The sequence below is a fragment of the Anser brachyrhynchus genome, assembly GCF_964034855.1.
Source record: "Anser brachyrhynchus genome assembly, chromosome: 1".
Classification (NCBI taxonomy): domain Eukaryota; kingdom Metazoa; phylum Chordata; class Aves; order Anseriformes; family Anatidae; genus Anser; species Anser brachyrhynchus.
In genome coordinates, this window is record NC_137694.1 from 10,236,671 (window position 1) to 10,253,144 (window position 16,474).

At 35.9% G+C, this 16,474-nt stretch overlaps 1 protein-coding gene and 1 long non-coding RNA gene across 9 annotated transcripts in view; one reads left to right on the forward strand and one right to left on the reverse strand.

Annotated features, from left to right (window-relative positions):
* PCLO (piccolo presynaptic cytomatrix protein) overlaps positions 1–16,474 on the forward strand; it is a 372,671-nt gene that overhangs the window by 331,247 nt on the left and 24,950 nt on the right. The window lies entirely within an intron of this gene.
* The window catches only part of LOC308188508, a 43,764-nt gene that overhangs the window by 25,530 nt on the left and 1,760 nt on the right, over positions 1–16,474 (reverse strand). For 2 of the 3 annotated variants that reach the window (XR_013945537.1, XR_013945538.1), the window contains exon 2: positions 540–636. This is a non-coding gene — a long non-coding RNA (uncharacterized lncRNA). Of the gene's footprint in view, positions 1–35; positions 254–539; positions 2,067–16,474 lie in introns of those variants that run through there. The other variant, XR_013945539.1, reaches the window with a different exon arrangement.

Sequence of the window (16,474 nt, forward strand, 5' to 3'; positions counted from 1 at the left end):
TTGTCCCCAGTTTAACTACAGATGAATATGCTTACCATAATGATCCATGTTCATTATTTCATCCTATGATAGTAGGTTTAGAGACTTGCAGTTTTCATGAAATGTGTTATCCATTCCTTTTTCTGGAAAAGTTTCCAAGTGTGTATTTCTACTAAAGAAATCCAAATAGTTTGTCTTTGTATGGGCATTTGTAATTCCTTTAAGCTATTGTATGGGCACTCTTCCCTATTTTGTGATATTTCTTCTTATACCACTAGGAGGGAATCAGACAAACAGAAGACTGAGACAAATATAGTGCCAGAAAGTGATGTGCTATACATTTAGAACAGGTTGTAATTTGTGTTTGTTTGTCTACAAGGATTCAGGGGCTTAAACATAGGTATATCCTGCTGTTTTAAATACCCTAAAGTATTTTGTGGCCAAGTCCAGCTGCTGCTTCAGAAAGTCATGGCCATCCTGCAGATTCTGCACCACATCTTCCATTCCTAAGCAGGCACTTCAGTTTCACTAGAACTTCTTATATGGTCCCAGATCCTTACATGTATAGGCATAAACCTGATTTTCTCCCACAGCCTGGGCACTATTCAGGATCCCCTTCAGAGTCAATGGAGAAGGATTGGCAATCCAGGTAGCTATCTGTTAAGAATCAAAAGATTATCATGAAAATTTGCAATTTTAAATTTGCAAAATTATTTTAGATAGATGAAATCAGATGAGATTACTTTAAGCCTTGGTCTACCAGATGATTCCCAGGTTTGCATGTGTCTTGATGCCATCCACTCCAAAGGTCTTTCTCTGCAGAAACACCTTTGGCATGTTTTCATTTTGTTATACTTTTTAAAGTTTTCTTCATATTTTTGGGTACTGCTTTGACTTTGCACTCTGACTGATTGTGCTCTGATAATAACATAACATGACTGAATTTCCATGCCTTGAAAACACATTTCTGTAGATCTCCTGGGTGAAACACCAGATACATCTATCTGCCATCACATTTCATGTTTCACACTGCTAAAATGACTAGAAGTTCACATTGTTTCCGAAAGTCTGGTAACATATTGACTATGATAATTAGTCAGTTTGTGTGATTTACTAGAAAAGGACCCATATGTAACTTCTGTCAATGCATGCTGAGGATGATATGGATACTTTCTCTTTTCTCCTGCTGCTCACATCGTATCTATAGCATTTATTCACCAGCTTCCTGATCTCCTTGGCTGTGTCTGGCTGAGTGTTTAACTTTTTAACAACATATTCTTATCCATAAAATATTCTGTTATGTTCATGAAAGATGATGGATTCTCCGTGATTTTAATGCAATTATTCATTTTCCCCTCTTTCTCCCCTCCCCCAAACTATACCTTTCTGATTAATCTAATCATCTTCAGGGTTTCTTTTTTCTTGGCAGGTAAAAGAGAGAAGGGAGCCTGGCCTCCTTGTCTCTGGGCTTTTGAGAGAGTGATGCAGACCCTTTAACTCTTTGTCTCTACATTGATCTCAAGTCTATTTTTTAGATTTTGTACATATTATATAACATACAAAGACTGACTTTATACAGAGAAACTATTTCTCATGTTTGAAAAAGTGAAGGCTACACAATATCCAGACTCAGTATCTTTTTTTCACACAGTGCTTTCTCTTCAAACACTCCCACAAAGCTAAATTATCCAAGTTCCTGCAGACTTATGCCACAGATTGTTAAAATTCAGAGACTATATAGTGTAGCAATGGTTTTTAAATCCATGACATTTGTACATGAAAGCTGGAATTTCCAAAGTAAAGAATCTTTTTAGTGTTAAAAAGAAAATTAAAAAGATTTTTTTTTTGTTTATGAACATTTTATGTACACTGAGCTTTCATATCAAAGGATGTGGGAAACAGAGCATAGGATCCCCTCCTCATCACTCCTTATTAACAGCACCTTACTTAGCTGTTGTTCCACTGAGTGAAGAGGCTACTCTAGACTTATAAAACTATACAAATATAGTAAGACTTGAAGAGTCTTGGCTTGCCAAATGTGGTGGAACAAGAAAGTCAAACACACATATTCCCATCCCCTTTCTGATATCAACTGCATACATGGAGATATTTTTAAAGCATAGGAAAAAAAAAAAAAAGAAATTTCTCTGATTTCTGCTATAATTCCGAGCAGAAAATTCTTACTTAAGGATTCTATGATTATAAATTAAGTAAAAAGTATTCAGATCTTTTTGGATGCATTTTATGAATTTATCTACATGGTAATTCTTACCTGAATAATCCCAGTTTTCATACTCAAGGTCAATGCCAACAAATTTCTCACATCAGAATTTTTTCAAAATATTATGAGTTTTGATGAAGAATTTAAATTTCAAATAAATAATACAAACCTAAGAAGGGATACATAGAAATGACATCCTTCTTCCATGGTTTCTCAATGCACCATTTGACTGAATAACCTGATCTTTACAATGTAATTTCTGATTACAAAATGAAGATTCCAATGTACTCTCAACTGTCTGAAATACTTTGAGAATACTGGCTGGGGAGTCTTGTGTAAACACCTTTTCTGATGATTCCAAGTTACCTTAGATTTTCAGCTAAAGAACCTCCAGATTTTATGCATCATGTTGACAAGAAAATGGAGGTAGTAAACAAAGAAATTGCTCTTATCTGGCAGCTGTAAGTAATGTATCCTGTGTACATCTGGCCTTCCATCCTTCCTTCTGAATTGCTATTTTTGCCATCTCAAAATGAATTTTTGAAGTGACATTCAACTCATTGCAATACAGCTGAAACATGTATCACACAAATGCTTTTGGCCTCTACCCAAAAGGGGATTAGGAGGAGAGACTTACGATGGTCAGCCTGCTACGCTGTCCCTCTGGAAATTTTCAAAGATATACTGTATACATCATGTCCTCTTCCTAGAAGCACTCATCTATTTATCCATCTGTACATAAATGTAAGTCTGTCACAGATTTACATTTCCATTTCACTAGAGACAGATAAATGCCCTACTTTTAACATCGGTTCAGTATGACCGTGAGTCTTCAGTAGACAATCAATCTTGTGTAGTCTCCCAAAAACTGACGTCAGCTTATATGTATAGATCAAAATCCTTAATTGTCCAGTCTATTCTTCATTGAGTTTAACCCCTTTGTAGGGATGCAAAAAGTCTTCAAAGCTTACTTACAAGACATGGGTAAAATACATAGGAAAAATAAAAATCTCTAAGCAAAACTAGATTTACAAAATAATTTCAGGAATAACTCCAAATACCCCACTAAGCAAGCTGAGCATAGCCTTACTATGAAACACAGCCTTGACCAAAACTTCCCTTGTCTAAAAGCAAGCACTTCCCTGCTTTACTTTACTTCTGAAAATAATGTTACATAATTATCTTAATGTAGGCTGCATCTACATCATTTTTTTGATTCAAAGCAGTAACATACTTTGAAATAAATTCTTCAATTTTACCTTGCTTTACACTGAGACATTTTCCTTTTTAAGGCAGATTTGATACATCCAAATCAGGTTAATTTTGAAGTAATCTGAAGTGGAAAACCTATTCCAGGTGAGCACTTTTTGTGCTCCTGTCCCTGGGTATGTTATAACCATAATCAGTATTGGGTCCTTTAGAAAGAGATGGTCCACATGCAGAAAAGGAATATTTTTATCAGGGAAGAGAGTAAATCCAGCTTCAAGTGGATTTCTGACCATATAGGTACAATATAGGTGTAGCTGCCACAAAACTGATTGCTTTCATCTACTAGTCTTTTCCTATTGCACCAGATTAGATGTTAATGTCAACATAGTAAAAGAGAATTAATCAAACATCAAAGTATGTAAGGACTTGGTTTGTCACTTAAGTCACTTGAGAACCCAGTTTTCTACTTTTTACTACCTAACAAAGTTATAGATATAAAATACATAAAAATACACACATTTTTCAAAATATCATCCTGTGTTCAGTATGGTGAGAAGACCTCTTTGTGTCTGTATAAAGGGGTCTAATGAAATAAAGGAGATAAATGTGTCAGCTGTCACACTGCAAGAAATCAAACATGAAAAATGTGAACAGTGATGGACATTTCACCTTCTACCACACTGCACTGATGGAAAGCCTGTAACAAAGAGTCTTTCAAGCATTTTTGAAGAGAAGACAAATAAACACACATAAGAGAGTCCCCCAGCTTTTTGGTAATTCTTTCCATTTAATTTTCCTTCTGTAGTGTGCTCTCATTCAAGATTGTTCATTTTATGTGAACTGAATTGATTTATAAGCAAGTGTTATGTAGTGATTTTTACATAGGCATCTCAAAACATGTATTTAAATTTCTTGATGTAAGTTGTTTGTTTTTTACGCTATGAATTGCATTAAGTAACTTAAGTTCTTATTATGTAGGCATATCCATTCAGAACATTGTATTAAACTTTATTAAACTTCATAAGCTTTTGGAGCTCAAGTGATGCTTATGACAGGAAAATTTTCCTCCAGTGAGTTAACAGGAGTTTTGCCATTTATTGAAAATCAGAATTCCATACAGTGTACTTAGAGTTCTTCAATTAATTGTGAAATAATTTACTTAAATGCATATATTGCATTGTACAGGAACTATTACTTCACTACAATATATGGAAATATACACAGTATGCACAATCATGTCATACGTAGCTAACATACAAATCAAATAGATGTAGTGTACTAGATTTAAATTGTGTACCAGTTTAGATCAGGACATACACCATAAAAGTCACTGAAATTTCATTAGACTCAGATTGACATAAGTTAAGAGGGATCACAGTGAGAAACTTTCAAGTACTGTGGACAACACAGAAGCAGTGTTGAAGACTGAGAAAGATTAGGACCAAAGCATGTAGCTGACTGAGCAACTAAAGTGCTGCAAATGATATCTGAAGATGGGAAGCCAGTCCTCTGAGCAACCCTGAGCTCAGACTCCACAGCTTTTACTCTATTATTTATCATGGCAGCACTTTTGTCCTATTCTGCCTATGGTCTTTAACTCCCTAGGTTTTCACTGTACTGTATTTAATTTAAGTAATCAGTATTCTATTTCAGAATGTTGCTTTCAGATGGAATGAATCCTTTGCAGCAACAGTCTTGTTGGGATTCAGATCAGCCACCTTGTCCTAAGAGGAATACCTATACTATATAATTTTTTTTGCATCTAGTTGGTTTCAGCACTGATGCCAGTGGGTTTTGTAAAATTGTGGTTAGACTGTGAAATAGAAGGTAAGATTTATGAACAACCTGAAGTAGAAAATTTGTATAATACCGCATGTTAGGAGCAGAAGTGGAGTCAGCAATTTGAACTTAATGTAGGTGGCTATAACTTCATAAAGTTAAGTTTTAGCATGAAGAGTTAGTGTTGATTAGCTCAACAAGCTAACTCAATTATCTATCACTGTGCTGAGTCAAGGTAGATTTAATATACATGGATTCTTAGGATTATTAGATCAACTTCAAAGATTTATATGTATACATATATGCATGCACAAGTGCATATATATGTGTGCCTGTATGTATACATATGCATGCACATATATAAATGAATGAATCACAAACACACATATACATGTATATGTGTGAATATACAGATGTATATTATGATCTAGTAATTGTCCTACATAATGTTTAGAAAAAAAACTCAATTTTGGAAAAATTGCTCTCTCTCTGCAGGATTCTCCGTTATTCAAACTATCACTTTTGTTTCATTAGCTTTTGTAACCCAGAGAATAAACACCACCGTTTGTGATTGCAACAGATTTACAATGGGATGAGACCCGTGTATCAAACCGAGTCTGATTTAGAAAGGCAATGAATCCTGTTAATCTCATTCAGCCTTAAAATTGACTTTTCATGTGTTCTACTGGTTTACTGGTCTTTTTTTTTTTAATTAAAAAATAAAAAGAAGAGCATTTACAACAATTTAACAATTACTGATTTCATTGGTAGTTTATTTTGATCCTGAAGAACAGGATAAGTACATTTCTAGTCTGATCCTTTAGATTTTGCAAACATAACCTGCTTAAGTAGTATAGGAATTTCTCTGAATAGTGAAGGTTTTGTTTCAGTCTAATACTTGTTCTATTTTCATGTTAATTCTCTAATTAAAAACCTAGACTTTTGTCTGTTATATCAAACAATCTAATCTAGTAACCTTTTACAGCTGGGACCTCTGAACTAGATAATGCAATGAGAAATTTTATCATGGCATTAGTGAGATGATCTGCCTCTAAGGCAAACCTTTTCAATTAGTGGTGAGAAATAACAATTTTGAAGGTGTAATTCATCTGACCTGTTTTAGAGATATATTTGCAAATAAAACAAACCACATTCTAGAAGAGCAATTGCTCTCCTTATACTTTAAAGGGAGCCTTGACAACAGCTGAGATAGAGGCATCAGCATTCTGACAAATGAATATATCAGCCGGGTCTGTCTCCAACAGACATTAAATAACACTTGCTGTAAAATGTTATTCTATATGCATCAAGAAGTAACTTTTAAACACATTTAACTTTATTTGACAAAAATGCTAATTTGATTTGGTCTGCAGTTCTAAAACTGCTGCTGTGCTCAACAGCAAGTGTAATTACCATTTAGAGTGTTAAGTTCCATAATTATTTTGAACTAACAAGAAGCACAAGATGGTGTCAATTTGCTTTTTGTTAGAAAAAGCTCTAATTAAGAGGTGAAAATTGGAATATGGGGGAAATTTGAGGTCAGCCATTTACTCAGATATATACAAAATAAGTGCCTTGAAATCACAGATGTGTAACAGGACAACAGAGATCAGATTTTATTTCATTAAAGATGAAAATTGAAGCAGATCACAAACTTAAATTAAGGACCACTTTTGTGCCTCTTTAGAATATGTTACAAATACTAATTCTGCTTTCATTGTATTTATATAACCTAATACTTTTAGTTCTCCAAATTCAGTGTTGCAAACCAGTTCGATTTATTTATTTATTTATTTTCCCCAGTGAAACAGGAATTCTGCCAGGATTAGCAATCAATTAACTGATAAAATATGTTCCTTTTTTGATTCTACCTGAGGGAATTCCCACACTAATCCTCTCTTTTCTCCACCCTTCTAATCTCATGGGAAAGAGTACCAAAAAAAAGCACAGAAATGGTATAGACAGCCTGCAGAATTCTTCCATGGATTCAGTGACTGACACAAAGTTCATTAGAAAAAAGAGAAATAGGAAAACTCTCATGATTCACACTGTACCTAGAGCTACTGATTGCCTCTTAATTGGTTTTGTCTCTCAAAAGAGTTGATGCCTTGTGTTTGTTGAAGGAAGCCCACTCTCAAAACACACTAGCAGATAGCAATCTCCCTGTTCACCTGAGTCAAGCCTCACAAGAAGATCTAAGTTGCCTAAAGAGACCATACATGCTTTTTTCTGAATTCTGTACCTCAGTGGAGATAGCACTCCTATCCCTATTGTCTACACTGTTGTTCATCACAAAAACAACACATAGCAAAAAAAACCAAACAAACAGGAAAATCAGGTAAATCAAATTAAAATGAAACTCTTACAGTTAGTAAGTTTCTCTTTTTTTTCTTTTTTTTTTCTTTTTTCTTTTTCTTTTTTTTTTCCTTATTTTTTAATCCAAGTTCCCTAATATTTTTCACAACTGGGTAATAGGATATATAACAAGATAGTAATCTTGGTCTCAGATTAAAACCACAGTCTCTTAGATAATTTTAGAATTAGGATTTGGGTCAGACATGGGAATGTCGTCAACAGTTCAAACAAATTCCTGTCTCATGTATCTATGGGTTTTTCTGGGTTCAGAAAAGCACTTCGTTAACTGTTTGTTAGTGGAAGGAAGACAAGGATTCCCATAGTGTTGGATTCAACAGCTTGTGAAATGGAAGAGAAAGAACTCTGGGAGCCATCAGAGGAACTGAGATGAAACTAGGAAGAAGAAGGAACAAAGCTGATGCAGGAACTAGTCAGACTGTATAAAATAATGCCCATAATTCATACTGTGGGCCTGATAAAAAGCTTGGGGAGGGAGCAGCCCACAAGGAAACTGATTATCTGTGTGTCAAAAGAAGAGTGAGGAAAAGCCTAAATTTCTTTGCTTAGACTTTTCTGAGGAATAAGAAACGTTCAATGGGAACAATGAATTTAAGTGTCCTTCAACTCTGAGCAGCTCCCAACAGACTGTCACATATGGGTTGACAGCCTGTGCCAGTCACACCTCACGTTTATAGCTGACAAAAATGATCAAGGTGACTGCACTTCCTTTTTGATTTTGGCTTAACATTTGGGCTAAAGTGGGAGAAGCAAAGCTGGTCATTTCTGAGATCTTCCAAACCATCTTTATATAAGATCTTCATATTAAGTTCACTTCATGAACACTCATTCCCAGTATTAGAAGCCCTCTGGGAATAACTACCAACCTTTGAATTATATAAAAAACAAACCCAGCCATACATAGCCAATCTGAAAAATGTATGAATCTGATCTCTTCAGATGTCTGCAGCAAAACTAAGTGATGAGGAATTGGGCTTATATTCATGCTACTGTACTACTGATCATTATCTCCAGTGGCAAAACTCTTGAATGTGCAGCTGGACTTGCTTTCATGCAGGAGTACTAACTTGTTGATATATTTATATACAGCTATATTTAAAGCTCTTTTCTCGAGGCAACGTCTTTTTATTGTAAAATGGGCAGGCTATGAAAAGAGATTTTTGTGCCACTATGTGTTTTCAAACAACTGTGGGATAATGTGGGGACTGCAAAGTATTTTCAATATTCTTTTTACTTCTTTAAAATGAAGGAAACTAAAAATATACAAATGATGCCCAAAGCAATTTTAAAAATACTGAAAGTGCTGACATTGGAGAAAATGTCGTTTTCCCACAAAGCTATTGATTTTTACATGCCCTTATCTCAAAATGTACAAGGTCCACTGTGTTCTGCTCTACAGAATTTGTCTGAGGCACTCTTCAAATCCAATTTCCTTTGTGTAAGTCAGTTTTACTAGGACTTCAACAACTTTTCTTTACACAATTAATTTGGAAAATTGCTTTATGTTCATTGTTGCTGCATACTGATCAGCAAAAGTGACTGTGTAGGGAGCAGGTCATAGGAAGGGATTGTCATCTTCCACCAGGTATTTGTGAGGCCACATCCAAATAAACATGTCCATTTTGGGACCTCCTAGAGGTTTGAGGAGGCTCCAACAAAGTGCCAGTAAGATGGTTAACGGCCAGAGGAAGTGGCATGGAAGAGAGGCTGAGGTTTTATATAAACCTCAGGAAATGAGCTGTCCTTAAATACCTGAAGCGAGAAAATAGAGGAGGTGGAGGCAGACTTTTCTCAGATCTCCACAGGGGGAAGAAAAAAAAAAAAGAAAAAAAAAAGGAAATTCGGAAATTCTAACTGAATATAAAGAAAATGACTTTAGTTAAAACACTGAGTAGAGTTGCTCCAGTGCTGCTGTCAAGCTTCTTGTAAGTTTTTACAACTCAACAAACAAAGTCTGAGCAAACTGATGAAATTTGGAAGTTAACCCACTGTAAATGTGGGGTTGGACAGGAGACTTCCACTGTTCTCCCACTATATTTAGCATTGATGCAGTCTCCCCTTGAATATTGTGGGCGGCTATGGGCTCCCTAATATGATAAGGATATTAAGGTACTTGAATGCATTCAGGGAAGGGCAACAAAGCTGGTAAAAGGGCTGGAAGGCATGTCCTGTGAGGAGAGGCTGAGGACTCTTGGGTTGTCTAGTCTGGAAAACAGAAGGCTGAGAGGCAACCTCATTGCCCTCCACAACTTCCTGAGGAAGAGAGATGAAGAGGGATGCCCTGGTCTCTTCTCCCTGGTAATCAATGATTGGATGCACATGGGAATGGCATAAAGCTGTGCCAGGGAAGGTTCAGACTGCATATTGGGAAAAAAAAAATCTTTGGTGTGAGGGTGGTCAAACACTGGAACGGGGTTCCTAGAGAGGTGGTTGTTGCCCTGTGCCTGTCAGTGTTCAAGAGGCATTTGGATAATGCCCTCAATAATATGCTTTAACTTTTGGGTAGTCCTGAAGTGGTCTGGCAGTTGGACTAGATGATCTTTGTAGGTCCCTTTCAACTGTTCTATCTTAACCCTTTCCTTTCTGAATTATTTTGAGTCCGATTGTTTCATTGTTGCTTCATAAAGCACAATGTCGAATGTCAGCATTGTTGCTGACATTGAATAATGCCATTCTTTCCTTCCCTGAAGCTCATTTCATTCTTCATAGTGGTATAAAACATATCTTAAATTGGTTTGGGTGAGTAAGACCAAATGTATACATTGTGGGATGCTGGGGTTGATGCAATTAGTAGGATCAGTTCTGCCAACTAGTTCACTAGGCAGCTGTACAAATATTTGTGGCTAAGGAGTTAGTATTATGGAAGTTGTGTGGGAACAAATAACAGGAGTGTGAAGAGTGTTCTTTCAGGCCCAGTGACAGTTTATACTATTTAAAGAAGAGTAAGAATCAGTGATTAGATACAGGTAAAGTTCTTTGCAGTTTGACTGGTGCTATGGTATTATTTTCTTTAAGAGGACATTATTAAATGGCATAATTTTCCTTAAGAGGACATCTCACCAGGAAGAATTAAATGCAGCAATCTACAGCAATTGTTTGTAAACACTCCATGGTATTTTTCAAAACCACTCTGTTGGCCAAATTTCTCACAAGTAATTCTGTTCTATTGCTTGAAATTCCCTGCTGCAACTATAGACAGGTAACATATTCTTTTCTTTCCCTGCCCTACATATATGCCAGCAAGACTTAGAATATCTCATTGCAGGCTTTGTAAATAAGTGTTTTTGTTGTTGTTGTTGTTTTAATATCTTTGCTAAATAACAGAAAATAAACAAACTAGATCTGCTATGTTATTCTTTGTCTGAGAAGTAGGATGATGGTTTTATGGGTAAAGCCACAAGGAAGACTCAGCAAGAGTGATTGTAGCTTCCAGTAGTGGTGCCAGTTTTGTCTTTGACATTAGAGGTTTTAATTCTGCCATTACCAGTCCTTGCTTTCAAATAATAACAAACAGCTATGAAAATGAGCAAGCACACTGCTCAACAGGGCAGCAGACTTGCCGTGTGTGTCTTGAAGCATTCTCAATAAAAAGGTGGTCCTTTGCTGGAGCTTTTGTGTCACATGGATAAAAGAATTAAATTCAGCATAGAGCTTGAAGTCTCCTGTTATGTGTCTTTGTGCTCTTCTGAGATAAGTTGGAAATTAACTGAAACTACCAATATAAATTTAGTTGCAATTACTGTCAGTAGCAGTAGTTGCCTGACCCTTCCATTTAGAACAACTGCTTATAATTGCTTATAACTTCATGCAAGTAATAAATGTCAATATACTATACAGACCATTCCAAAAAATAGATGCACGAAGAATATTGCATGCTGTCCCACATGACATTAAAAAGAAAATAACCTGAGACAAATTTGTATGCTGTCTTAGATCATTGCCAACTGAAAATAACAATGCTACTTTTTTTTTATTATTACTATTACTATTTTTTTACTTTACTAAGTACCACTGCTATTACTGTTATTAAGGGAAACAAAAAAATTTCCAACAGTTGAGAGTATGTATCACAAAAGAACCTGAGATAGAAATTTTGATTATTTCAGTGGAAATCATGACTATCATAACTCTTAACTGAAAGCATGATGCACTCCTCAAGCTATTTAATGTAGAGGGATGTATTTATTGTTCATCCTGAACTATATTGTATAAATTTGATTTCAAAACTTGAAGTTGAGTGCCTTGCACAGGATAATTAGATGTCTTGCAAACCATTTCAGGATCAAGCTCTCAGTCTCCCAGCTATCTATAATGTCCTTGATTCCAAGTCATGGATTTAGATAGATAGCTACATCTTTTCCTGCAACCAAACAATATCAGGAAGGAAGAATGAAAATTGTGAAAGAAGTTAAAAACGGTTTTGACCTGCATTGTATATGTATCTTCAAATTTCAGAACTGAAGATAATAAAATGCACATATTTGACTGGTAAAGCTTTTCCCTCTTTAGAAGAGTTACTGAGACAAAATTGTGTATTCTGCACTATGAACAAGACTAATGTAACAGCACTTATAGACCTTGCAGTTCAGCAGTGGATCCTCAAAGTTTTGTTTGTAAAACTGGACACAAGGAGACACTTCTGGTGTTTGTAGTCATAAGGGGATAAAATTGTGGCTTTTCACTGAAATAACGTCAAAGACAGAGCATGCTCTTCAAGTTCTGCAGCCTTGTAGCTCTATCTTTCAGAACAATAGTCACTTTGCAGAAATGATTAGGGTTATCACTACAGTCAATTAATCCATTAAAATGAGTAGAGTCTTTGAATATTAAAGAGCAGTATCTTGTAAATCAGATAGGGAGCTTGATATTGCAGTTTAGGTACTCAGTTTTGTAAAAGAACTAAACTGCTACCAGGTAAAAGTCTAACTGTAAGTATAAAAATATGTATTAGCTAGGTTATTCTAGATTTGTTTGTTTGTTTATTTGTTTTTTAAATCTGTCTTTACCTTTCAGTCTCCATACTGGTTTGCTCAAATAGGAAAATCTCAGGGGAGCAGATTGTCTCTTATGTTGCTTTGTACTTTCTACCTTCTTAAAGAACATTAAACAGAAATTAATTTCTGTTAAAAATAAAAATGAAAAAAGAGAGACATAAGATATTCATAATGTGCAGGGACTTTGCATGTTTATCCAGAAATTCTGAAACACTAGAAACTCAATTTGAAGTATCACAAGAACGAGATTAACTGTAAAATTTCAGCCACTTGCAACTCTGGAAATAGATTTTCTTGACAGATCTGGAATATATTTCATTTCTGTGGTGCTCTAGAAATATATATGCAAATGAGATTTATAATCAAGTCTTAATGCTCTTTGTTTACCCTTAGTTACAAATGAGTTTCCAATACCTTCAAGTCAATAGGGTGTTCAAGAACCTGTGAGGGCCAAGAGTAGAGATACAAAGGTGCCCAAGTAAATTTCTGTTGTGGTTTAACCCGGCTGGCAGCTAAACACCACACAGCCGTTCGCTCACCCTCCCCCCTCCCTCTCTGGGATGGGGGGAGAGAAACGGGAAAGTGAAGCCTGTGAGTTGAGATAAAGACAGTTTATTAAGACAGGAAAATAATAATAACAATAATAATAATAATAGTGATAGTGGTAATAGTATTAACAATAATAATGTGTAAGAAAACAAGTGATGCACAATGCAATTGCTCACCACCCGCTGACCGATGCCCAGCCTATTCCCGAGCAGCCGGCCCCCCCACCCCGGCCAGCCACCCCTATATATTGTTTAGCATGACGTCAGATGGTATGGAATACCCCTTTGGCCAGTTTGGGTCAGCTGTCCTGGGTCTGTCCCCTCCCAGCTCCTGCTGCACCCCCAGCCTGCTCGCTGGCAGGACAGAGCAAGAAGCCGAAAAGTCCTTGGCCTGGTGTAAACACTGCTCTGCAACAATTAAAACATCAGCATGTTATCAGCGCTCTTCTCATCCTAATCCAAAACATAGCACCCTACCAGCTACTATGAGCTACTTAACTCTGTCCTAACTGGAACCAGGACAATTTCTCACTGAAAGCATCCTGTAAAATGAAATACCTTTTGCGTATAGTTATTACAGTAGCAGCAGCAGGGAAGTGATGAACAACAGTGCTTCTGCTAAATCATAAATGATTTGCGAAATGCAAATACATTGTCAGTCAGAAGCACAGGTTAAAGAGTTGGAGAATTCCAGCAGAAGAATAGGAATTCATGACAGACAGCAACCTATGAAATCAGGAACTAGCTAGGGAGGCCAAGGAAATGCATGCTGATTTCTTTGTTCCTCTCCACAGAAAGACAGGAAAAACTCAATTTTAGATCAATCTGCTATGAACTGATCTAGAAATGAAGCCCTGTGTGATATTCCTGAGTTAATTTTCATCAATGTGTTTTTCATCATTACCTGTGGAGGTGTTTTTTGGAGTAATATCTACTAGAACATCCCAACTGATTCTTTTAAATCTTAGAAAACATATCTCAAGTTGTTCTGAAATTGACATTTGATTTAATTTTATTTGATAACAAAACAATGACTATTTGAGTATTATAAACTATTTAGAAAAGAGAAAATAAGGGTCCCTAATTTTTCACTGTGCTCTGGGAATGAGGTTCTTTAAAGTTTTTCAAGTTCAGATTTAATCACAATAATTGCTACTGAAAATGTTGGCTCATAGACTTTTAGGATGATACTCCGAAATGATCTTTAGTGTCATTTTTTGTCACTGTTACTGAGTCCATATATGTTAAAATTCACACATAAATAATATTTCAATTTTTATGCTTTTGTTCTAAGTGATTAATTATTTTTGCTGAGAACTCAGTGAACAACTGTTCAAGTCATGATATAATGTCAAACATCAATGAGAACTACTGACAAGCCTTCAGATGCTATGCATTTTTCTCTGTCCTCATTTAATATTCAACATATATATTAAGCCTTAAAAGTTATTTTTTAGATTGTCTACAGCAACAAAATATTCTGTTCATAATTCTTATTACTTTGACAGGTCAGGAAAAGTAAGAGACTTGTATAATATGAGATATTATGTGTGCATAGACAGGTTTTCCTCTTGGAAACAGAAAAATACTGTGCATCAGATAGCTCACAAATAGCATTTAAGTTACAACCTGTAGGCTGCAGTTGGCTGAAAGGCTCAGAGGTTCAAAACATTCAAATTCAAAAAGCAGCCTTTCTGCACTGTGGGGCAGGAGACAGGAGGAAAAAAAAGGGGGGGGGGGGGGGGGAGGGGAGAAAAACACATTCCTGTTTGAAGACAGTTGCCAAAAAATAAATCTGCAGGACCTAGAGTATCATTAGCTTGTTAAGAGATACTCCTTTCTCTTCTTTACAGAAAGGGTTTGGTTAGTTACACAAGTCCTGCTGAATACATAGTGCCCAGAGCAGAAACAGGTTTTTAATGAGTTACAAAGTTGTTTTTTCATTATTTTTATTTTTATTTTTTTATATATTTCTATAAATAGATGGTATTTGCTTGAGTGATTTCATAAGGCTTAGGGGGAGTTTCTAAGCCAGACTGACATATTTAAATATAAATCTGCGTGTTTTCTGATTCACCTTTTCCAGGGCACAGTTTTGAGAAAACTTTCTTGAAAGTTTCCAGGTGCAGGTGGTATTGTTGTCAAATTTACGTGGCCTACTGACCACATCCTCAAGGCCCCTTATCTGTGACAAACTCCCATTTCTCAAAGCAAGGGATTGACTACCTGTGCTATGTGTGGTACCAGGGGGAGGTCTTACTATCCAAAATGTGATTCTGAAGATTTCTTCTCATCATATGGGGAAAAAAAAAAAAAAAAAAAAGTCTTGCACTATAAAACCTCTTTCCCCTTGCACCTCTGATATCAGCCTATCACATTTTCCCCTTACTAAGCATTAGGTTCCTCTTTCTTCCTAAAATATATCATTTCCAATTCTCGCTGTCCTAGTATGGGAACTTTCCTCATGTCCCATGAATGTTCAAGGACTCAGAAATACTTTTGTAATTCTTAACCCTATAAGATCTAGAGTTCTTCCATAACACCATTTAGTACACTTATGGACTTATCTAATCATTTTCAGCTTCAGTATTGCTTTTTAGGTGATATATAATTCCGTTTACATAACAGGTTTCTTTCCAGTTTGTGAACACTGTAAATAGGGGTAGATTTTCACTTTTTTTTTTTTCCATCATTGCAATCTTCATCTCAAAGCTTTAAAGTGCATTTACTTAAGTACTGTACTGTCCCTGTACTATTTCTTCTGCTCTAGGATTTTAGATGATATCTCTCTATTGAAATGCATCTCTGTGGACTTTTAACGACACATATCAGTTCAATGATGCAATGAAATACCATCTTTAGTATACGCTTATTATAGCAGCTCGAGGGAACCAGCACTGCATGAAATAGTAAGAATAATGGCACTGCTGAGTGCTGAATCAGAGGCAAATTGTAAAGTATGCATTTCAAGTGAAAAGCAGGTACTTATACAATTAAGGATTTCAGATGGATGTTTACAAACTGTAAACATATTTCTATACATTTAATAGAAGAAAAGACAGGAGCTGAAAAATAAATTGATATTTCTCCAAACAAGTAACAACTTCAGGAATCATCTCCACATTACTGTAAACAATGTTTCCAGGTACCAATCCTCCAGTGACTGTAGTACTCCGAATTCTGCATACTCTGGAATACTCTGCATAGCATTTCTGTCCATCCCTCCTGAGCAAAATTTTGATTAATACTTTTTTTTCCAGTTTTGACTGAGCTGATTCCATGTTTATCCTTATTAATTGAAAGGATCATCCCTCATTGCTCCATTGGACAGAGTTTGCAAGTAGTTCACTCCCAGTTGTAATTACAAGTAT